Here is a 24,604-nt window from a genome sequence, read left to right on the forward strand (position 1 = left end):
AGTTTTAAATACATTATTATAACACATTATTACACAGTACGTAGTTATTGTGGGAGAGCTTAATTTTTAACCAACTTGTTTATTTTGTATTTTAAATATCCCTGTTTATATTGGTTGAAATTATTGTTCTTAAAAAAAAAAAACACTATTCAGAGGTATTATCATCTTTATCCTCTGCAAGGATCTGAAATGAGAGGAACTGACCCATTTCACTTGATGCAAAAGCTAACAAAACCATTTAATTTTTGAAAATTCTATTTACTTATGTCACGACTGTTGTGTTTCTCCAAACTACATTATGAAGAGCTGCTTTCTGTCAATAAAATAAACATTATAATATTTTTGGTTGTTTTGGGGGTCAAGGCTGTAACAGATTCATGGCATGTCTATACATTTGAATGTGGAAAAATGATTTGAGATACGAACACTGATTGCTATTTTGAACTGTTTGTAATTTGCTCCACCTTGAAAAAAGTTAAAGCCAAACCAAAACCAATTGAATAGGATGTAGTTGCATTTTTTTCATCCACTATATTTTTTGTTGAGTCTCCCTGTGCAGCCAGGTACTGTTCCACAACCTGCTCGTTGAGGACCCCCTTTTAAAGGAAAAAAGTTCCAGTGCATGAGGCCCACTCTGCGCTTACATAACCAAAGTCCAGTCGAGTTAAATGTCTGTTACTCTGTCATTGTGCATCAGTCAGCCCATCAGAGGCGGCAAAGCCACGTTTCGATTCTGAACAGTGGAGGGAAAAGGCGAAATCTCGACGAGGGATATAAAAAAAAAAGCAACTGCAGTGCGATGTGAGAGAATAAATTCAAATTGCTTTGTTGGTCACTCGGTGGCCTGCATCAAATCCCCCCCAGGACCAATGACTTACATAAGCCCCCTCCTGCTGGACTGGACGTCCTGCCTGGCTTAATAGAAGTCAAGCTGATTTTCAACCTTCCAGGGCTTTGCGCCCATTTGTAACCATGGAAACCAGACAGTAGCCAAACTCTCCAATGACTGAGGAAAAAAATCATTAGACTTTTCAACTTTTTTTTTTTTCCAAAACAAGACCAGTATGAGTATGTACTCTTTGCGTACTCACAGATACCAAGTACTGATACCTCCAATACTGCTGATATATACAATTTCATTTAAACGCAATAACCCAAAAAAATGTGGTGTTTTCTACATTTTCTGAAGCAGATGATTCACCGATGTGTTAAACTGGAGGACTTTTTTTCAGATTTTTTTTCCCTTAAGTATCGCTGGCTTGTATCAGCACCTTCCAAGATATCTGATACCTTAAAATAAGGCTAGGCTCGACCCTTTACCGATACCTGGTATTGGTACTCACCCATGCCCTCATATATAATATATCTGTTTCAGTAGTGGATGTATAATGTGAGTGCATTTTAGTTGCGTGTATGAAAGCATTTTTTTTTTTGTATAAGAACATTCGTGTTGTGAGAGTAGTGTGTGAGTGGCAAAAACAAATCAGTACTGGTGAATGCCCCAACATCATACTAAAATGCTCGCACACATTGTCTACTACTGAAAACATTTTTGCTCACAGTCACAACTGAAATCCTCTCACACAAAAGTAAACAGTCTCTCACACAACATACAGTAATGCACTCATAATATACTATTTTTTTCTCATTCATTTGAGACAAGACGGATATATTGTTTATTGAGATGTTTCAACTACTTTTTCAGATCCTCAGTACGGCACTAATATTCTAATTACAAATGTTCTTTGGAGAGGATCAAGAATATATGACCATGTGTACGGTTATTAGGGGTGTGGCAAAAAAAATCGATTCATAAAAGAATCGAGATCCTCATTTAGTAATCGAATTGAATCGATATTAATATCCAAAAATCGATTTTATGTAAATTAGAAATGAAGAAGAAGCTGAAAAGGCAGTTGTAGCCCACATGCTGTTTTTGTGGAAAAAGGCACTTACAATACACAATTAATAAATGTTTAAAAAAAAAAAAAAAAAAGATACTTTAATGTCTCTATTTGTCATTTTGTCTTACAAAGTAGACTGGAGTAGATCATAACAATTTTTTGCATATCTGTAAATCGAAGCAGAAATCATTTGTCAATCAAATCATTTTGAATCGAAAATCGTTTGAATCGAGAATCGAATCGTAGACCCAAAAATCGTAATCGAATCGAATCGAATCGTGATACAGTCAAAGATTCCCAGCCCTAACGGTTATATTGACTGATTTGTCTTCAAGTAATTTTTTCAAATCACTGCAACACAGATGATATTTAGCATTAGCATTAAGCTAACCGACTAAGAGATAACAGTCAGCTTGTTGTTTTAAATACACAAAGTGGAATTTTCTTGCTTTTACGTTTAGTGTGACAGTAAACGTCAACTGAGAGTGGCAATGAAGATCTGGAAGCCTTTTTTTTCTTTTTTTTTTTTAAAGAATTGTTCAGTATCTGCAAAACTGCTGCTTGTTTGTGAAGTGAGTTGAGTCACCTGCCACCATACAAAGAGAAAGCGTATCCGCTCCATTACTCACAAGCAGGTCCTCCCGGTGTTATGTCAGCCCCAGGAAATTAAACAATACTTTTTTTATTATTATGTGACAAAACTGCTGTCTGCAGTAAAAACATGTTTAAGGTGATGCCCATTTCGTCCACAAACTTCAACGACTGTTCAATATCATATGGAAAGGAAAGGAGAGCCGCGTGAAAAATCACAGCCAAGTCTTAAAAATAGCATGTAATTACATCTCGGCGGGGAATTAAAAATAAATGATTTCGCCTTTATTAATGTGCGCCCCAGTCGCCACACTTCCTGCCTGTCTGTCTGCACTCCGCCTAAATACCGGAGCGGCCCTTGAGACTTATCTCCCAGGCGCTCTCAACTCTTCTGTGTGTGTGTGTGTGTGTGTGTGTGTGTGTGTGTGTGTGTGTGTGTGTGTGTGTGTGTGTGTGTGTGTGTGTGTGTGTGAGGACGCAGGGTGGATGACAGGAGTGTCAACCGCAACATTCCTCCAAATGCAGTGCTTGTATGGAAGGCACAGCAGAACAACACGGTAGCTTAATAGGATTTTTTAATAGGGCCTTTGCATGCAGGGTGACTCTGCATTCATGTACAATGACGACACGCTTCTGGTCTGTCCTGTTAAATTGTGTAACAGTCATTGTAGTGCCGGTACTACACGACCACAACAGCCAATTATACAACTGGAGACACGTTGGCGTAAATTGAATTGAAGTAAATGTTTATAATTGAGATTGAAGTGGTGAAGTTGAAAATTGTGTATCACATATATTAACTCATTAGCTCCCAAAAACGTATAAATACGTCATATTTTAAATGTTTTTGGTGTCCCAAAGACGTACATATACGTTTTTTTTTTTATGCCAGAGCATAGAGATGCAGTCTCTCTACTGCAGAAAATGGTTGAGTGGCAGCAGAGTATAAGAGATCAACCACGCCATGTTAAAACAAGCTGATTTCCCCACAGTTCCAAGCAGAAATGTGAAAAACAATTAAACTTAGATATGTTCGATTGTTAATTGTTGCACAGCGGAAACAGAAAGGAATATGCTTTTTTTTTTCCCTGATAAAAGAAGAGACTCTAATCTCTCTTTTGGTATATTTCGCGGGCCTTGAAAAATCAGTCAAAATCCAGGAAAACACTTAAGTGAAAATGGTTGGGAGTGAATGAGTTAACAGTAAACATTTTCTAGCCATGATCAGACTAAAACCAGGGGTCTCTCCTGTGCCTCCCTGTGGATCTAAAAAAAAAGAAAATAAAAATAAAAATGTAGAAAATATTTTACATATCTATATATAAATGTTTTTTTAGATAAAGTATTATTTAAATTTATTAATAAAATTAATTAAATAAATAAACATTCCAAACATGTCAGGGTCCACATTTTTAAGTTGTCAGAAAAAAAAAAAAAAAAAAGAGACAAACGGTAGATGAAAAAGGTTTTTAAAAACTACTAGGGATGTAACGATAACAGCAATATTGTAATATTAAAACTGCCACAATATATCGTCGTCGTCCTGTCACAATATTAAAAGCAGCACATCTGTTAAAAAAAAAAAAAAAGTCAGGTTGATTTCCATTTGTGCAGTTTTAGCACCCTCTGGTGGCTAGTTTTTTTTTAGTGCAGTTTAATTTTTACAAGGCATGTTTTGGCCCTTCTTTGTTTAAAATCCACGATAATGGTCAGATGAAGGGGAACATAATATACTTGTGAACGGAGTCAATATGTGGAGGAACTAAATTTATTGTATTTATTAATTTCTTATTTAATTTAAATAATTATGAATAAATTTATTTATTTTATTAATAAAAAATTGTATCAATTTATTGTACTGTTTGTATTAGTGTATTCTGATTATTTATATATATATATATATATATATATATATATATAATATTTTTCATTGCTGTAATGTACAAAAACACAATATTGTGTGTGTGTTTTTGTTGTTGTATGAGCTCATTTTTTTTTACAATATTGTGACCTTCTTTTGTATCGCCAACCTCCCCACAATATCGTGATAATTATCGTATTGTGACCTTCATATCGTGATATCGTATTGTGATGTTTGGATATCGTTACATCTCTAAAAACTACCTTAAAATATCTAGTGACATGAAATGTCCGAAAAGAAAGAGGAAAAGTAGAAAATGTCTATAAAATGTCAATGAAATTGCGAAAAAAAAGTCAGAAAATTTAATTTAAAAAAGGCAGAAACAAATATATTTGAAAAGTAATTATCAAATGTCCAAAAACAAAAGAATACAACTCAAAATTTGCCATTAAATGCCCACAGAACTGACAAAAATGTCAGAACTTGATACCAAAAACAGGCAGAAAAAAAAGAAAGGCATAAAATGACCATAGTACGTCAATAAAATTTGCCAGAAATGTCAGAAAAAAAAACACACAAAAAAAAGGAAGTCAAAACGTAGAAGAAAATTAATCTGAAAGTATTGCATGCTGCCATTTTCTTCCTGTTATGATGCAGCTCTAATTAGCTCTTGGGCCCTCAGTACACTAGACTAACACTTACACTTGTTTCCTTCATCACAATGTTTAAATGTTTTGCAGCTACAGATAGATTATTTATTTGAAATAATTTATTTGGCCTAAAATTGCTCTTTTGATAGGAAAGTTTGCTGATCCCTGTACTAAACCAAAAGTAATGACTTGAAATCGTATCTGAGACAAAACCACAGTTAATAATGTTAGCACAAATGATAATGTTTGCTCAGATAATTTCCAATCCCAAAATGAAAAAGTTTCATTTTCATTTTGACTGTGATCATATGTGGTAGTCCAAATAATCTAAAGACTGTATGCGCACTCAACATAAAAACTGACATCTTTATTTTCGTGTCGGGGCAAGTCTAGTTTACTGATAATTTACTTGTTAGGCGTTCCGATGTTTTCTATTACATATCCTGGCACACCTGAAAAATTTGGTGAAAGAAAGTAGACTAGGCTTTAGACCAGGTAGAACCAGGTCTAAATTGTGGCGCAGGTGATGTAACGCAATTTTGGTGGATTTAATCCCTGGTCACACACAGACAATTTGGTGAAAGAACGTAGACTAGGCTTTAGACCAGGTGAAACCTGGTCTAAATTGTGGTGCAGGTGATGTAACGCAATTTTGGTGGATTTAATCCCTGGTTTACACACAGACACATGATCGAGAGTAGAATTACCAAGTGGAGAGCTCCTTCCAGTTTGTTATAAATGTACTTTACTGGCGCCGAGTGCCACCATGGACTCCAGCAAGCAAGTCCATTTTGCGTGCACCATGTCGACTGAATTTAAAGGGAATGAGTGCACGTTGCGCTGGACTTTCATAAATAAATAAACAAAATAAATAAATAAACACCTGACTATTTTACATTTAATCTTAACAATATGCTTTTGTTTCTTTTTAGATTTGTTCCGATTGTAAACGAAAATGAAAAGAACGAAAGAAACAGACCCATGCGTGGTCTCCACGCTCGGCTGTTCAGAGTACACTGGCTCCGCCTCTTACGCTGTCCCCAGACCGCGCCAAGGGAAGACGAGCACGTGCATCCTTTCCGCTCACATGATTTATGTGCACCGAGAAGCAGCCTGAATATGAATTATTTACTCGTCACTGTGACAGGGGGAGAGAAAAAAAAAGTGAGAGGGGGATGTCAAATGAATGATGTCATGCGCAGAAAAGGCACAGGAGCAGTTGGAGGGGGGCCATTTATATGTAGGCTAGAATTGACTGCACACGTTTAGTAGCTAACTTCCCCTCTAAAAGTATAAGAACATACACAGACACAACCAAGATAGTGTTATTTGTAAATAATAATAATAATAATAATAATAATAATTAAGTGATCTAAAGTATTGAAACAGATGAAATGACAATAGACTGTTATGCTGAATTGAATTGAAACGTTCTGTGCTCTCTACTCCAACTGAAGAGTTCTAAAATATCTGATCATACGGAAAGTGAAGCTTTCTAGTGAAGCTATAGTTTTTATTTTTTTACCGAAATTTTTGAAATTCATTTGGTTTAAATCAGTTTTTAGAGCAAGTTTGCTAGTTTTTATTAGTTTTTTTTTTTTTTTTTTTTTACAGACAATTTTAAATTCATTTAGTTTAAATCAGTTTTTAGAGCATGTTTGCTAGTTTTTATTAGTTTTTATTTTTTAAATTCATTTGGTTGAAATCAGTTTTTGAGCATGTATGCTAGTCTTTAATAGTTTTTTATTTTTACCGCAAATTTTTAAATTCATTTAGTTTAAATCAGTTTATTGAGCAAGTTTGCTAGTTTTTTATTAGTTTTTATTTTTTACCGAAATTTTTTAAATTCATTTGGTTTAAATCAGTTTTTGAGCATGTTTGCTAGTCTTTATTAGTTTTTTATTTTTACCGAAATTTTTTAATTCATTTAGTTTAAATCATTTTTTAGAGCAAGTTTGCTAGTTTTTATTAGTTTTATTTTTAACATGTTTTTATTCATTTAGTTTAAATCTGTTTATAGAGCATGTTTGCTAGTTTTTTTTAATTAGTTTTTATTTTTTACCGATTTTTTTTTTTTTTTTTTTTTTTTAATTCATTTGGTTTAAATCAGTTTTTAGAGCAAGTTCGCTAGTTTTTATTAGTTTTATTTTTCCAGAAAATGCTTCATTTGAGTTATTTAGTTTTTTGGTAGTTTTATTTTTTTAAACAAATAACAATTTTGCTACAATTATAGTTTTATTTAGTTTCAGTTAGTTTTTATTTTTCAAAGCATTTTGATTTTTTATCTTATTTAACCAACAAAATGTTGTTTTCAATTTTTAGTTTATTTTCTTGGATTTTGTGAAATATAATAACCTTGTTCCAGACACACGAGAAAAAGCCCAGTTTTCCACTTTTGCACGTTACAGTAATAATGCAAATTGGTATTTATCTGATTCCTCAATGGCATAATCAGTAGTAAAGAGCTGCACACCTAATATTTTTATTAAAACTTGTTTTTTTTATGTGAACTACTATTTACATGTTAACCATCATCCAATCCTGACAGCTTCTTTGCAGCTGACACAAAGTGGAAGGACGTTCAGGCTTCATTTGTAAATGACAAAAAAATAAATAAATAAAACCTCCCACTGACTTCACCCAGTCAGCCATTAATCATGACATCATCAGCGTAACACAACAATCTTATGTCACAGGGGACGGCAAACATGTCGACACTGAAGTACAACAAACAAACTTCGTGACTCGAGCGAGATTGTAAATTGACACACTGACACATTATCACGTCCTGCTCATGTTCTCACACTAAGCAGGCAAAAACACTGAAAATGTGTCGGGTGGTGAGTATAGTGAGTCATTTTTTTTTTCTCACAACTTTGTTTCTGTGTACTGCCACTTGCCCGCCTACACTTAACCTAAGAAATGGTGTGCTTTCAAATTGTATGGGATGTTCTTACACTATGGCAAAAAATGAGACAATGATGTAAAAAAATAAAATAAAATAAATCTCACTGAGGCATTTCGAACCTGATCCACATAAGTGAGCGCACACCATGGGACTGATTTGACATGCACAACGTGGCACATTGCGACATTGTGGCTTCTCGTCAATTATTCAGCGAGGTGGCGGAAGCTTGTGTGCGGCTGCTCTGACCTGTCTTAGCGCATGGCAATGTGGGTAAGATGAGATCCTCATTAAAAAATGACCCAGGAGGATTCCTCGGTCGTCCCACAGCCGTGTGAAGGTGTGCGACAACTTTGAAATAAGGCAATCTGGTGAATTCCAAATGTGGGCTAGAGGTCACAGTTTTTGTTTTTTTTTTGTTTTTTTTGTACTCTTCCATTACAGTACATTTTTTAAGCACAGTTCAGTTATATTTAACAAATAAATACAAGACAATAAATGTGGATATACTCTCTTTTTTTTCCATTTATTTAATTCTACTTTTTAACAAAATTCTACTATTTATTTAACATTTATGCATGAACAGTATATGCACATTTTAATTGGGTCATTTCTAGGGGTGTCACGATTCGCCAACTCCATGATTCAATTTAAATAGGTGATGCAATTTCCATTATTTTTGTGTAATTTACGTAATGTATGATAATTGACATTAACTCATTCACTCCCAGCCATTTTCACAGAAGCAGTCCCGTTCGCTCCCGGCTGTTTTACTGGATTCTGACTGATTTTGCAAGGCCCACAGAATATTGTGTTCAATTGCTATAAAAACATGGAACCTATCAAAAGAAAGATAAAAGTCACTTCTTTCATCAGCAAAAAAAGTATGTTTCTATCTGTTTCCGTTTTGCAGCAATTAGCATTAGAAGAGAGCTAAGTTTCATCAGTTTTCACAAATCTATTTAAAATTCTAAGTAATTTAGCTTTTTTTCTAGATGGCCCTGGTTGATCTCCTTTGTTCTGCTGCCACCTGCTGGCCGTTTGTGTAATAACTACCATTTCTGCAACCGTTCTTTGCAGTTGAGAGGCTGCATCAAAGCCTTCTGTATGCTCTAGCATAAAAAAACAAACAAAAAAACAACAACGTATAAATACGTCTTTGGGAGACTTACAACATAAAAAAAAACGTATTTACACGTTATTGGGAGCAAATGAGTTAATTAGGCAGTAATGATCAAATTCAAAGATCTTATTTACAATATAAAGTTAACAGTGTGGTTCTTAGTCAAGTGTAAAACAAAAAACAAAAAACGAAATCATAGAAGGACTGGACTTTCAATCTCCCAGTTATTATTCACGTAGTGTGCTGTGATAGTGATATAACTCTGAGCTGCTTTTGAGGTCCAGCCATCTGTTGTTATGGCAACCAACTCTGCATTGCTCAGACTCAGCAAAACTTTTTCTTTAGCGTCTTCATACATGGAGGGCAACTTTGGTTGAAAGATGCGACCTGCTGGGCATACTGTAGCGTGCTTCAAGTACACTAATTAAATGTTTGAATCCAGCGTTTTCCACCGCCGAATAAGGTTGCAGGTCTGCTACTATAAAAAAGACCTATGGCGTTAGTTTTCACACAAGCTGAAGTGTGTGTAAGTTTCACTGTAAATGAGGATGAAATAGTTGGTTGGACCGTTGTTTTCCCACTTCTAGTTGAACTTGACAAATCAAAATCTTTGTGATGCCTGCGTATATGTCCTGCCATGTTTGTAGTGTTTCCCGTGGCCGGGTACGGTACGCGCACATAGCATATCTTGCAAACTGTGGTCTTTTTGTCGACAACGTTCGCGTTGTCGACAAAACTCACCGGGAATGCAAAATGTTTCCAAACGGGTGACTTGAGAGAAGCGGAAGCGACTTGAAGCTCCATTGCTGTGTTTCCTTTGTCCGCGCTAAGTTGCCATGACTGCAGGACAGGTCAGCTAACAAGTGCAGTTAGCTAGTAGCTACATTGGCTCCATCTCATTTGCTTTCCTGGGAGGTGGGGGTGGCGCGGGTTGGGCTTATCGTGTGTTCTCTCTTTTCTTTCGATGCTCGAAATCTTGATGTAATTTCGATCGATTTCGAGAAAAAAAAGACGAAATTGTGTCACCCTTAGTCATTTCAGTAGTTTTTATTGTTGTCTCTTTCACCGCCAAAAACGTTTAATAACGGTTAGTAAAATCATGATGTATGCCGCCATAAACGTTAATACGTTGTTTTTGTTTGTTTGTTTGTTTTGTTGTTTTTTATCAATGGGCTGTTCACCATCTAAGTACAGCACGTGCTGCCTGGTAAATGAGTTGTGGAATCAAAAACCCTCACTATCTATAGCCAGCAGATGGCAGCATTGTATCTCTTTTCAATGGTCTCAATGTGTATGAAATTTGATGAAACAGAACGTTTTCAAGGATGATGTAAATGATCAAGGCCCTTGTCACAAAGTTTTTTTTTGTTTGTTTGTTTGTTTTTTAAATAACGTGTGGCAGTAAAACAGTTAATGTTCAACCGGCAATGTCTTTGACGTCTATAGCCGTCAATGGCAGTGAATGAATTAAGTATAAAGTTAGCGCAAAAAGTTTGAGAAGCATTGCATGTTTTCAAGAACAGAAGGCAAGGCAGCTTTATTTATATAGCACACATTTAAAAGCAAAGGAAAGAAATAAAATAAAGGATCTTATAATAATTATTATTATTATTTTTAAAGATCTTAATCAAAGCTATGGGGGGAAAAACAGGATATGAAAGCATTTCACTTGCAGCTAACTTCCCTTATATATTGGCAGCTTAATCCAACTTGGTCAACTTTGCTTATATAGTAAATTTCAAACACAAGGTAACTCAATGTGCTTCACAAAGCAAAACCGTCTCTGCTTTTGTTCTGTTGGGAGATAAACTGGAATGAACCGAGCATCTGAAGTTCAAAAATGTTAAGTTGATATCGTCAGCCACTTTGGAGTCCTTGCGGGACTTCAATATTAAGATCCCCTGCCGCATTGATTCTTTCTTCTGTGGGCTGAGGGCGGCCGAAAGATGGTGTGCATGAGTGAGACGTTTTGTCTGCAGTGGTCAGCTGGGGACAAGACTGGCGCGTGGCCTCGCCTCTCACGGTGACTCAGCTCGAGCCAGATCGTTGTTGTTACATAATGGGTGAGCTTGGAACGGTATATCCTGGCCTCTTGAGGCCCTAAATGTGCACATGCGCATCCTCTTCCCATTCTTTTGCAGCAAATTCAGTCTTGTAAAGTATTTATGATGTGTATTCACATCTTCATGGAGTCAGTCGAGGGTTGCAATGTTGACATCTGCAAGTGATGGTGTCGAGAACAAGACTTGCGTCTAAACTGACAATCATTTAAATACTAGATAAGCTCTATCAAAAAGTTAGTTTTGGAATTTTTTATTTTATTTAGTTTTTATTTTGTTATGAGTTTTGTTTTTTAAATTCAGTTAGTTTTAATTAGTTTTCAGGGTGGTTCTGTTAGTTTTTATTAGTTTTAGTTCTTTAATAAATGCTTAGTTTTAGTATTAGTTTTAGTTGTTTTTTTTTAATGTGTATTACTTATTACTAATATTTAAAAAACACCATGGGAGCGACGTCATCTGAAGGTGCTTTTGTATTGGTTGCTGCTAGATGATGTCACTTCTATGTGACATACTTTCATATGTCATTATTCTGGTTTAGATCAAAATAAATCTACAAAAAATTACATTTAAAAAGTCATCCTCAAAGTCTCATGCATTAAATTACCAAAGACTAAAATGAAGGAAGTTTTTGCTGTAATTATGGTTAGATTTAGTTAGTTTTGTAAACATAAAATGTAATTTCAGTTAGTTTTCGTTTTTTTTAAAAAGCATTTTCGTTTTTATTTTATTTCGGTAACAATATTGTTTTTTGAATTTGAGTTTTTTCATTACTTTTAGTTATCTAAAATAACCTTTAATGGCACCTGTTTTTCGATACCCTCCCTTCTTACTTTGACCATCTCCAAACCTTTTTGTTTTGTTTATTTTATTTGAACTGAGTCAAATGCCATTTTTAGCATATGTCGCGGGCCACTGAAAAATGGACGGCGGGCCGCAAATGGCCCCCGGGCCGTAGTTTGGACACCCCTGAGCTAATACATTGTTCTGTTTGTTCATGCTTTTAGATGTTTTTGCTTTGTGAAGCACAGTGAGTTACCTTGTGTATGAAATGTGCTATATAAATCAAGTTACCTTGCCTTACCTAAATCTGACTGTCAGTGCCTAACCAGGTATGAACCTCGCCGCACGCCAGGTGTGTGGTCGCAAGTGCGTGTTTGTATTTGACTCACTTTCCTCAACGTGTGACGCAGTCAGACGATCAGCTTGTGAAGACAACAATGGGGGGGGACTATCTCCGGACAGCAGACCTGCACGGACCACAGCAGACTGGCCTTTAGAGATATCACATATAAAACACACAACACAGAGACGTGAGGCTATTTGTGTTTGTACACACAAACAGACAGACACAAAAGCGCAGAGGTAGACATGGTGCAAGTGTTATTTAGGTCAAACTCATGTCACATTTCATAAATCCGCCTCCCGCCGCCTTCGCGCTTGTTTACTGGTCAAACGTATCACGCCGGCCGCCCACCTCCCCTGAAGGAGCGCGCGCTCGGCATTAGCCGACTCTCTTTCTGTTTCACCTCACCCGTAGCCCGCAGCCAGGCATGTGCATGGCGAAAACGTGACGATTTCTGGGAGAGCGGGAAGAAGAGGAGAAAAAACAGGGAGGGGGAGTGAGGTCTGTGCTAACAAAGCTCATCTCTTCTTCTGCTCTTCCCTTCAGGGCTTGCTACAGCCTACGCTGTCGTCTCTTCATTCCCGCCTTGAAGAGCAAAATGTCTACAAGTCTATGAGGCCTCCCCGGCCCCAAAGATGCTTTATCTGGTCCGAGCGCACGTGTGAATTTGCCCGGGTGTCTCAAACATATAACGAAGGGAAATTGCAGCTCATGTGCGCCAGTGCAACAAGCATACATAATCCTGATCACGCTGATCCACTGGGAGATTTACGCACATTGACACAGTGATGGATGTGGGGTCGGTGGGTGGGGGGCGGGGGGGCGGGGGGGCGGGGGGAATTGGATTCCCGCTCCCTCCATATTCCCAACTCACACTTCATACTCCCAACTCACACTTCATCTCTGCCGCCCACCCGCTGCACACATGAATTATACATCTAAGACCTTCCCTCCTTTTCTTTTCCCCTCAACATCACGTCAGCCCTCGCTTTTCCGGGAATGAACAGACGTGCAGTCACCTGGTTGACATAATATTAAGCACTAGGGATGTAACGATGAGGGCAATATCGATATTGATATTAAAACTGCCACAATATCGTCGTCGTCATGTTCACAATATTTAAAATGAACCCATCTGTTTGACACCCCTGTTTTAGAGCATTTCTATAATCAATCTTTCCAAAATCATGTTTTTGTGCTGTACATTGTTTTAGTAATCCTAGTGTCCAGTTTTAATTAAACTCACTTTACGTTTAACTAACTCCCTCTGGAAGGGTAGACAGGACAGGCACAGCGGATACAACTCAACCGTTTATTCTGTTATTTCGCACACATCAACGCACTCACACACTGCCTCACATGCGCGTTCGCTGTACTCAGCGTTAGCTAGTTAGTAGCAGTAGTAGTAGTAGTAGTAGTAGTGGTAGTATTAGCAATAGTAGTGGTAGTATTAGCAATAGTATTGGTAGTATTAGCAATAGTAGTGGTAGGTCGCAAACCGTCGAGGCGTCCCGGTCCTGACATCCAACAACAAGCCAGCTCGACATAGATACCATATATAGAGTGCCCCGCCCACCCCATACACACAGGTGCAAGTCATCCATAATTAACTACGACTGGAACTGGGTACACAAATAAGATCATTTAAATATATGTGGACACAAATTTATGCACTACATAATACTGTAAATTAAATTGGCACATCACTTGGAAACGGAAAATGTTTCACATTGCAGGAAAGTTCTACACCTAGTAATTTACTTTTTAAAGTGTTTAGTCATTAAATGATGTTTTGTAAATATGTGAAGCACAGTTACCTTGAGTATAAAATGCGCTATATAAATGAAGCTTTTTTTTTTTATAATATAGTTTCAAGATTAGTCTCTGCAGTGTCTGATCCATCACTTTATTGCCTTCACAATTAAATGTGTAAATGACATTCATTTAGTTAATATTTGACCAGCTGTCGGTGAGCTAAACTGTCAAGCTAGCAAAGCTAACTTAGCTTCACAGTTCACACAGCTAGCTTAGACGCATCTGATCGATGAAGCTAAACGTCGTATGTGTCTCTTACCTTAATTTTAAACCTAGCACGTTGCTATTGCTAACGCCAACGCCCATTGCCCGCATTTTCACAGAGAACAGGTTGTGTGAGCTTGTCAGCAGCACGCTGTGGAAGCACACAACAACATTCAGCCTTTCAAGTTGCAGCATCTCTTCCCACCCTTCATAGCGCACGTTTCCATGGAGACAAAAAAAAAAGAAAAAAAAAGGAAGTTTGGTGCTGGTCACGGTAATGTATGTAGGTCAGAGCAGGAGACAACAGGCAGCAGAAGAGTGGAGGTCTTGCCTTCGTTAGCTTGGAAAGTTTTATTAACAAGCAGAGTTGATGCGAGAGAGCGGGAATGTGTCAAAAAAAAAAAAAAAGTGTGCCTTTGCAGCCTAATTGGTGTGTTGGCTTCAGGTGGGTAGTTAAAGGGGGAAAGGGGTTTGTATTTTAGGGCACTAAACGTAGCTCAAAATTGGGTCGAGGCGGCGCTTTTTCAACGTAAACAAAACTGAAAGCTTTGCCGAGATCAGCTCCCTCAAAATGCGAAGGGGAACACTTGTCCCTCCCGCTCCAAAAAAATCGAAAATACCCCCACCACCCACTGCGGTCAAGCCAGCCGCCACTCGAAAAGACGAAGTCAAGCCAGCCGCCCCAACGATTGTTAATACTGTGCATTACGGTAACATGCCGCCGTGCCCCTGCGCTGGCCACCTTCAAAATAAAAGCTGCTCAACACCTGGTTTAGGGTTTAAAATAAAGAATCATAAAAAAATAACGGTTTGTTATTCCAGAACCAGACCAGTTCTAAGGGACACTACACCACCCCAGGTATCCAGCCAAAGTACCTTCAACAAAATCTGATGTTGCATTTCAAAATAAAACTCATTTGAACATTGCAATCTCGACTATAATCCCTGATTTCAAAAAATCATTAAAAATTCATGGTTTGTTATCCCAGGACCAGACCAGTTCTAAGGGACACGACACCATCCCAGGTATCCAGCCAAAGTACTTTGAACAAAATCTGATGTTGCATTTCAAAATAAAACTCATTTGAACATTGCAATCTCGACTATAATCCCTGATTTCAAAAAATCATTAAAAATTCATGGTTTGTTATCCCAGGACCAGACCAGTTCTAGGGGACACTACACCACCCCAGGTATCCAACCAAAGTACTTTGAACAAAATCTGATGTTGCATTTCAAAATAAAACTCATTTGAAAAGTTACATCTCGACTATAATCCCTGATTTAAAAAAATCATTAAAAATTCATGGTTGTTATCCCAGGACCAGACCAGTTCTAAGGGACACGACACCATCCCAGGTATCCAGCCAAAGTACTTTGAACAAAATCTGATGTTGCATTTCAAAATAAAACTCATTTGAACATTGCAATCTCGACTATTATTGTTGATTTCAAAAAATCATTAAAAATTCATGGTTTGTTATCCCAGGACCAGACCAGTTCTAAGGGACACGACACCATCCCAGGTATCCAGCCAAAGTACTTTGAACAAAATCTGATGTTGCATTTCAAAATAAAACTCATTTGAAAATTGCAATCTCGACTATAATCCCTGATTTCAAAAAATCATTAAAAATTCATGGTTTGTTATCCCAGGACCAGACGAGTTCTAGGGGACACTACACCACCCCAGGTATCCAACCAAAGTACTTTGAACAAAATCTGATGTTGCATTTCAAAATAAAACTCATTTGAAAATGAAATCTCGACATTAATCCCTGATTTAAAAAAATCATTAAAAATTCATGGTTTGTTATCCCAGGACCAGACCAGTTCTAAGGGACACGACGCCATCCCAGGTATCCAGCCAAAGTACTTTGAACAAAATCTGATGTTGCATTTCAAAATAAAACTCATTTGAACATTGCAATCTCGACTATAATCCCTGATTTAAAAAAATCATTAAAAACTCATGGTTTGTTATCCCAAGACCAGACCAGTTCTAAGGGACACTACACCACCCCAGGTATCCAGCCAAAGTACTTTGAACAAAATCTGATGTTGCATTTCAAAATAAAACTCATTTGAAAATTTAAATCTCGACTATTATTGCTGATTTAAAAAAATCATTAAAAATTCATGGTTTGTTATCCCAGGACCAGACCAGTTCTAGGGGACACTGCACCACCCCAGGTATCCCGCCAAAGTACTTTGAACAAAATCTGATGTTGCATTTCAAAATAAAACTCATTTGAAAATTGCAATCTCGACTATAATCCCTGATTTAAAAAAATCATTAAAAATTCATGGTTTGTTATCCCAGGACCAGACCAGTTCTAGGGGACACTACACCACCCCAGGTATCCAACCAAAGTACTTTGAACAAAATCTGATGTTCCATTTCAAAATAAAACTCATTTGAAAATTGCAATCTCGACTATAATCCCTGATTTCAAAAAAATCATTAAAAATTCATGGTTTGTTATCCCAGGACCAGACCAGTTCTAGGGGACACTACACCACCCCAGGTATCCAACCAAAGTACTTTGAACAAAATCTGATGTTCCATTTCAAAATAAAACTCATTTGAAAATTGCAATCTCGACTATAATCCCTGATTTCAAAAAAATCATTAAAAATTCATGGTTTGTTATCCCAGGACCAGACCAGTTCTAGGGGACACTACACCACCCCAGGTATCCAACCAAAGTACTTTGAACAAAATCTGATGTTGCATTTCAAAATAAAACTCATTTGAAAATGAAATCTCGACATTAATCCCTGATTTAAAAAAATCATTAAAAATTCATGGTTTGTTATCCCAGGACCAGACCAGTTCTAAGGGACACGACACCATCCCAGGTATCCAGCCAAAGTACTTTGAACAAAATCTGATGTTGCATTTCAAAATAAAACTCATTTGAACATTGCAATCTCGACTTAATAGTCGCAATGAGTTTTATTTTGAAATGCAACATCAGATTTTGTTCAAAGTACTTTGGCTGGATACCTGGGATGGTGTCGTGTCCCTTAGAACTGGTCTGTTCCTGGGATAACAAACCATGAATTTTTAATGATTTTTTGAAATCAACAATAATAGTCGAGATTTAAATTTTCAAATGGGTTTTATTTTGAAATGCAACATCAGATTTTGTTCAAAGTAGTTTGGCTGGATACCTGGGATGGTGTCGTGTCCCTTAGAACTGGTCTGGTCCTGGGATAACAAACCATGATTTTTTAATGATTTTTTTAAATCAACAATAATAGTCGAGATTGCAATGTTCAAATGAGTTTTATTTTGAAATGCAACATCAGATTTTGTTCAAAGTACTTTGGCTGGATACCTGGGATTGTGTCGTGTCCCTTAGAACTGGTCTGGTCCTGGGATAACAAACCATGAATTTTTAATGATTTTTTGAAATCAGGGATTATAGTCGAGATTTCAATTTTCAAATGAGTTTTATTTTGAAATGCAACATCAGATTTTGTTCAAAGTAGTTTGGTTGGATACCTGGGGTGGTGTACTGTCCCTCAGAACTGGTCTGGTCCTGGGATAACAAACCATGAATTTTTAATGATTTTTTGAAATCAGGGATTATAGTCGAGATTGCAATTTTCAAATGGGTTTTATTTTGAAATGCAACATCAGATTTTGTTCAAAGTACTTTGGTTGGATACCTGGGGTGGTGTAGTGTCCCTTAGAACTGGTCTGGTCCTGGGATAACAAACCATGAATTTTTAATGATTTTTTGAAATCAGGGATTATAGTCGAGATTTCAATTTTCAAATGAGTTTTATTTTGAAATGCAACATCAGATTTTGTTCAAAGTAGTTTGGTTGGATACCTGGGGTGGTGTACTGTCCCTCAGAACTGGTCTGGTCCTGGGATAACAAACCATGAATTTTTAATGATTTTTTGAAATCAGGGATTATAGTCGAGATTGCAATGTTCAAATGAGTTTTATTTTGAAATGCAACATCAGATTTTGTTCAAAGTACTTTGGCTGGATACCTGGGATGGTGTCGTGTCCCTTAGAACTGGTCTGTTCCTGGGATAGCAAACCATGAATTTTTAATGATTTTTTGAAATCAGGGATTATAGTCGAGATTGCAATGTTCAAATGAGTTTTATTTTGAAATGCAACATCAGATTTTGTTCAAAGTACTTTGGCTGGATACCTGGGATGGTGTCGTGTCCCTTAGAACTGGTCTGGTCCTGGGATAACAAACCATGAATTTTTAATGATTTTTTGAAATCAACAATAATAGTCGAGATTTAAATTTTCAAATGGGTTTTATTTTGAAATGCAACATCAGATTTTGTTCAAAGTACTTTGGCGGGATACCTGGGGTGCTGTAGTGTCCCCTAGAACTGTTTTGGTACTGGGATAACAAACCATGAATTTTTAATGATTTTTTGAAATCAGGGATTATAGTCGAGATTGCAATTTTCAAATGAGTTTTATTTTGAAATCCAACATCAGATTTTGTTCAAAGTACTTTGGTTGGATACCTGGGGTGGAGTAGTGTCCCTTAGAACTGGTCTGGTTCTGGAATAACAAACCGTTGTTTTTTTATGATTCTTTATTTTAAACCATAAACCAGGTGTTGCTCAGCTTTTATTTTGAAGGTGGCCAACGCAGGGGCACGTCGGCACGTTACCGTAATGCACAGTATTAACAATCGTTGGGGCGGCTGGCTTGACTTCGTCTTTTCGAGTGGCGGCTGGCCTGACCGCAGTCACCACCCTGTCACACTCAAGCAGCACGCTCTCCCCTTATGGCTATCGGACACGCCGAGCTAAAATTAGAAGCCTTTCTTCACTTTTCGTCGAAAATAACCAGCTTTTATCTACGTTTCTTTGGTTATCTCCCCTCCACTTCCCTCCCCCACAAGCTGCCTCCTCACCCATCCTGTCTTCTCTTACCAGCGGGGGCCAGGAGGAGAGTTTTTGCTTTAATTGCTGAACTACTTTTGACAGAGACACACTTCAAAACACCCACACCCTCCCACTGTCAGGCTGCACACCACCGTCCCTACTGCCGCCTGTCACGCCCGTGTTCTGTGTGCGAGATTCTTGACTCCACGGTCAAAGCAGTCTACAATTTTGGGTCAATTGTGCTGAAATCGTTCAAAGTAAGACGTGTTGGCTGTTCTTGGATGATGAAAAGATGATGAAAGCGGATGTGATTTCTGTGTTGCTGTGGGAAGGTTATCAAGTCAGCGGATGTGTAATTAATAATCTCATCGCACATTGAGAGCAGCTGAAGGATCCCCAAAACTCGGAGGAATAGAAACCCCGCGCAAAAAAAAAAAAAAAGTGGAGCAGAACGTGAGCGACTGGTACAGTCAGTGACACGTTTGGCACAGTTTCACATCAGCATATTTTGCTCCCCTTTGTGTGTGTGAGCGCGTGGCGCTACATGACCTTTTATTGCAGAAACACTTATTATGCATACCAAGGACTCAATTGCACTAATATGTAAATTATTTATTAAGTGGTTAGCATCACAACATGTGGATGTGATTAGCTTATTGTAGCTATTAGCTTGTCTACTACAATATGATTAGGCCACCATGATTATTTACGGTATTTAATACAAGAAAAAGCTAACCGAGCAGTAGTGAACAGAGCCAGTTAGACTTCTGCTGGCCTAAACAATACAGGAGCACTGATCTACACCACTATTTATTATTTCATGAAATTTTATTAGTTTATTCACAATGGTCATTTTGTAGCATTGCTTTTGGCGACACTGTGTATGTGGATGTTTATTTATTTTTTTGTCCAATCAGATTTTATGTAGGGATGGGCGAGTACCGATACCAGGTATCAGTATCGGGCCGATACCAGCCTTTTTTCAAGTACTCGAGTACTCGTAGTAGTCGTGACGCAGACGAGTACAAGTGACCGATGGCAGAGGGGGAAGACGTTAAGTGAGTCCTCCTTGCCTGTAACTGGCGCTAGCTTGCAGCAGTTTTTCACCAAAACTTCACTGGTTTGGAAATACTTCAAAATTGTGAATCTTAAATTAAAAGAGCATTTTTGTGTTTTATTTTGAGCGTTAAGACTATAGGTCGCTTGCACATCGTAATGCATCATGGGAGTTTTTCCTTCGGGCGCCATATTGGGTGTCCTCCGGTTCACAAGGTACACTCGCGAGTTACACGGTAGAGCTTATCAACCTGATGTAATTTTCGCAGTATTTTCACGATTTACCGGAAGATCAAAAACAACGATACAAGCAGAAGGTGTCTCTGTGTGGCGGGATTGATCCTAATTACGTCCTGACCAAGGGTGATTTTTTTTTGACGGAGAAAGCTTGCTGGCCAAATGTGACATCTCTGGACATCTTTCCCTACCTCGTGTTGACAACATGCTCCATAACACGCCAACAAATCCCTGGAGGCTTACAATTATTTTGTAAGCGGGTGGATACAGAGTGTAAACTTTAACATCACATCAGAAGAAACGGTTGCTGTTGCACGTAAGTAAACCACATGGTGTTGGTAATTCTGCACACAAAAATGTTGATTTGTTCTCAGGCTTCCTGTTATCATTGTGTTTACATGCACAGCTGGCTTTACCTGATGTGGTTTTTCTAATAATTTTATAACAGGCAAATATGGCAGAGCGTATAAGAATAAAAAGTAACTATGCACAGCCTCCCCGTGGCTTAATTAAATTTAATGCTACCCTTTCACTAGTTACATGTTACTTAATCAACTTATTCTAAATGGTTAAGGTTAACCACTCTCAGAGGACGTATTTTTAGTTTCAGTTTCCAGTACAATAAAACGTGTTCATGGTAACTACTGAGCATACTGACAGCTTTTCTTATGATCTCACGGTTAAGGAGGCTGTCACAACACCCAATTTCTGTCTGGTGCCAGATGGCAACAATTGCCATCACTTGTCACGACAACACCAATAGTATTACCAGGTATGTATGGCTTTACTTTTTGTAGTTTCTTATTTAATTCTATGTTTCATATTTTCATTACAATGTTTGTAATATTTTCAGATTCAGGCACAGATGAGTTTAACTGGACGGGACTTCTGCGACTTTGTGGTGTGGACAAAGTGTGATTGAGCGAGTCCACCCAGATCGCTCGTTTTGGCCAGTTGGAAAAGCCAGAGTTTTTTTTTCCCAAAGTCCCCTCCTTACCTGAACTGCTCGGGAGAGCATTTACTAGATCAGCAGTGGACTTCCAGTGTTCCTGCTCAGCCGCTGTCACCTACCACTTGCTCATGTACTTCAAAGATGCGGAATAAAGTAGTTTTTTGTGCTGCAGCAGATTGTAAAATCAAATATCACCCAAAGTGTGCCAATCTAGACTGCCAAAAGGACAGTGGTTTTGTGACAAGTGTGAAACAAGGATTATTGGGAAAACTGTAACACAGTACTGGTACTTGTCTTACATTAAACAAATTTAAAAGAGAGCAACTTTTTCCTCTGTACATAGCATAATGAAAGTCATTGCGTACCCCATCAACATTACATCATACCATCATCTCAGGATGGTAGGCACCTGTGCTAAAATAAACTACATTAATTAACAGTTCAATTTTTAACCCTGAAATTACTACATCTAATCATTATTCACTTCATTTTTTGTGCTTTTAGAAATAATAGAGATTTATGCCATTACTTTAAGAGGGACCATATTGCACATTGAGTCAAATCCTGTCATTTGTATCATGTATAGCTTTGTAAACAAACCCAACAATAGAATTTGTATAAACGCTGCCTTTATTAGCGCCAAACAAACAGTCGCATGTTGTCCTCCTCCAATGCTTTGATGCTCGCCTTCGTTTCCATCATGTCATTGGCAATCAAGTCGGTGTGGCATGAGATCCCTAAAGAAAAAAATAAAGAAAAAAAATCACAAAAAAAACGGTACCAGTAATAGGTTTAATATAGTAAAGTAGTATAGTTTTTTTGGCAGTGTAAAAGAAATGTACACATTTTGTTGCATTTTTTAATGTATGAACATTGCTACAGGCAAATACTTATTTCTATAAACACTTCCAAATGTCTCTAAAATATAAGGTGCGTGTACACACACAAACAAACACATACATTCACTCATGCATACAATATATCATGTAATGAATTCTGAGTGGCATACCAGAGTCAATGATGTCAGCAGTACTTGAGGGTACAGGTTACTGGAGCCATCTGGCTGCATAACTGCAACAAACTCTCTGCCACTTCGAGTCGTCTTTTCTTTGCTTGTCTCTCCTGTGCACGTTCATATCTTGGCACCGACTGGGCTGAGACATAGATGTTGTAACTTGGGACCCAACTTTAATGTTGGAGCCCAGTCGGGATGATTGGACAGAAAAACGGGCGCAGGGCGACCTGTTAAAATAAACAAATATATAAACAAATAAAATATGGAAAGACTGGTTATTTTACCGCAGTAGGGTGGCCGTGAATAAGTTCTTTAGCATGATGTGTAGGCTACCGGGTTCTGTTTTCTTGCATCACCCCCGGGGGTCTGTTTTCTTGCATCAGCCCCTTCTGTCTCTTTTTTTTCCAAGTTTACATTTTGCCACCAAAAAACATGTTATCGGCATTAAAAGCCCAAGACTAATCAATCCAATTTCAGCAGTAAACACTTTGCACTGGCACTACTTGGGTGAAAATGTTCGATGTTAGCTTTCGGCTAACGTCCGCTAGCCAGCTTGTACTACCGAACTTGCTTGCTCATGAATCCAAAACATAAGCAACTTGCCCATATATGGGCGGTCGAAACGTTATTAATCCTCATGCATTAAATAAAGGTAAACAAGCTTACCGCTCACAAAGTGATCGCTGCACACACGAGCCCAAAGTAACGACTTCCCTCCGGAGTCCGCACTCCTCTGTCTCCAGGCCCTGGTTCCTAGTTATTTTCGGATTTCGGAAAAAAGACCGACCATTTTCCCCCTTGGCTTTGTTCGAACAGCCAACGATGCAGCAACAATGTACCATTTTAAACGCAGAAAACAAACGTGATAGATACGTGTTAGACCGAATCGCTACGTAAATGGAGGCCACCCAGCATGGCGACTACAAGAAATCCGAGGCGGAAGTGACGACATGTGCAAGCGACCTATTGAAGAGTGACTGTACTGTTTTTTTTTGTTTGTTTGTTTTTTTGTCAAAATTAACGGAAATATATTTGTTTAAAAATATCTTTTAGTGATTTTGTTTTATTTGTCAAAATGTACTACTGGTATCGGCAGTTGGCATCGGTATCGGTGAGTACTCAGGGTCTGAGTATCGGTCTGAAAAAAAGTGGTATCAAACATCCCTAATTTTATGTGTGCCACTAACCGCTCAGGGCCTTCAGAAACAGGAGTGCTGACGTAACAAATTATTTTAGCAATAGCACTGTTTCTAAGGGAAAAACAGATTTCAAATTCTTCTCAGATGTCCAGCTAGCGAGTCAGCATTTTTCCATCCTCTGATTGGTTGGTCAGAGCAAGCCAAGTTCATAACAAGCCTCAAGCAAATCTTCTCCACATGATGTATGTGGCACAGTTGCTGTTTTGGTTTGTGTGGTTGAGTAAGCAGGACCCACATTCAGTCAAGCAGGGCGGAAAGGCAGGTGTGCTCTCAAAAACTGTTTGCAAAAACGTAGAAAAAGGAAAACAAGGGACCTTTGGAGGAGTAAACAAAAGCTAATGAGCAAGACATACAAAAGACACACAAGAAAACAAGACAGAACATGAAAAAAAAAATGCAAAAAAAAAAAAGATCATGATTGTTGCGTTATTTTTCTTTTCTGTATAGTATTGATGGTTTCTAAAAGTGCAACATGGATTAAGCCGGATAAGTCCCAACTGAAGACTCGGATACCAAATGCATGGCCCACACTACCAGGTCTAGCCAGGTCTAAATTTGGTCTCCTTTCTAACGGTGAGCCACAAAGTGTTGGCGGCAACTGGATGAGGAAGAGGAGGAAGAAATGGGCCAGTGTGTCTGCCTGCTCAGAGGTTCTCCCACAGGGCTGGAAAGAGGGCGACAGGACTGCCCAACGGAGGTTCCAGCAGCACTCTGGCACCATCCTAACTGTTCAGTGGGCCAGTAGCACAGAAGAGACTTGAAAGTGTGACAGAAGCAAAAACGCCAACTGATAACCTTTGATTTGGCATTAAGGAACAGATGTCCTTTCAATTCCCAAGAGACGATTTGGAGTAGATAGCAGTTCGGAATACTGTAAATTTTTGCCGTAACTTATTATCCGAGCTTTAGCCCGTGCGGCTTCTATAAAGATGCATCTTATTTGCGGATTTTCCTAATCCCAAGTGCATCTCGTCTATTCTTAACTGTTCTTTACCTGGTTGCATGGAGTCTGGAAGAGCCCCCGAATCAA

The 24,604-nt window shown here is 38.1% G+C and overlaps 2 long non-coding RNA genes across 3 annotated transcripts; one reads left to right on the forward strand and one right to left on the reverse strand.

The window, feature by feature from the left end:
- Positions 1-20,314: 20,314 nt before the first annotated feature.
- Positions 20,315-21,531, forward strand: LOC144015453 (uncharacterized). The gene is made up of 2 exons (XR_013282707.1): positions 20,315-21,180; positions 21,262-21,531. It is a non-coding gene; the product is annotated as an uncharacterized LOC144015453 (long non-coding RNA).
- Positions 21,532-21,972: 441 nt separating this feature from the next.
- LOC144015445 (uncharacterized) lies at positions 21,973-23,333 on the reverse strand. Of its 2 annotated transcripts, XR_013282706.1 has the most exons (3): positions 23,042-23,333; positions 22,370-22,602; positions 21,973-22,097 (listed from the first exon to the last, which is right to left on the reverse strand). It is a non-coding gene; the product is annotated as an uncharacterized LOC144015445 (long non-coding RNA). The 2 variants fall into 2 exon arrangements; XR_013282704.1 differs by lacking the exon at positions 23,042-23,333 and having other exon boundaries at positions 22,370-23,032.
- Positions 23,334-24,604: the final 1,271 nt, after the last annotated feature.

This window comes from Festucalex cinctus, chromosome 1 (genome assembly GCF_051991245.1).
Source record: "Festucalex cinctus isolate MCC-2025b chromosome 1, RoL_Fcin_1.0, whole genome shotgun sequence".
In the NCBI taxonomy this organism is placed as follows: Eukaryota; Metazoa; Chordata; class Actinopteri; order Syngnathiformes; family Syngnathidae; genus Festucalex; species Festucalex cinctus.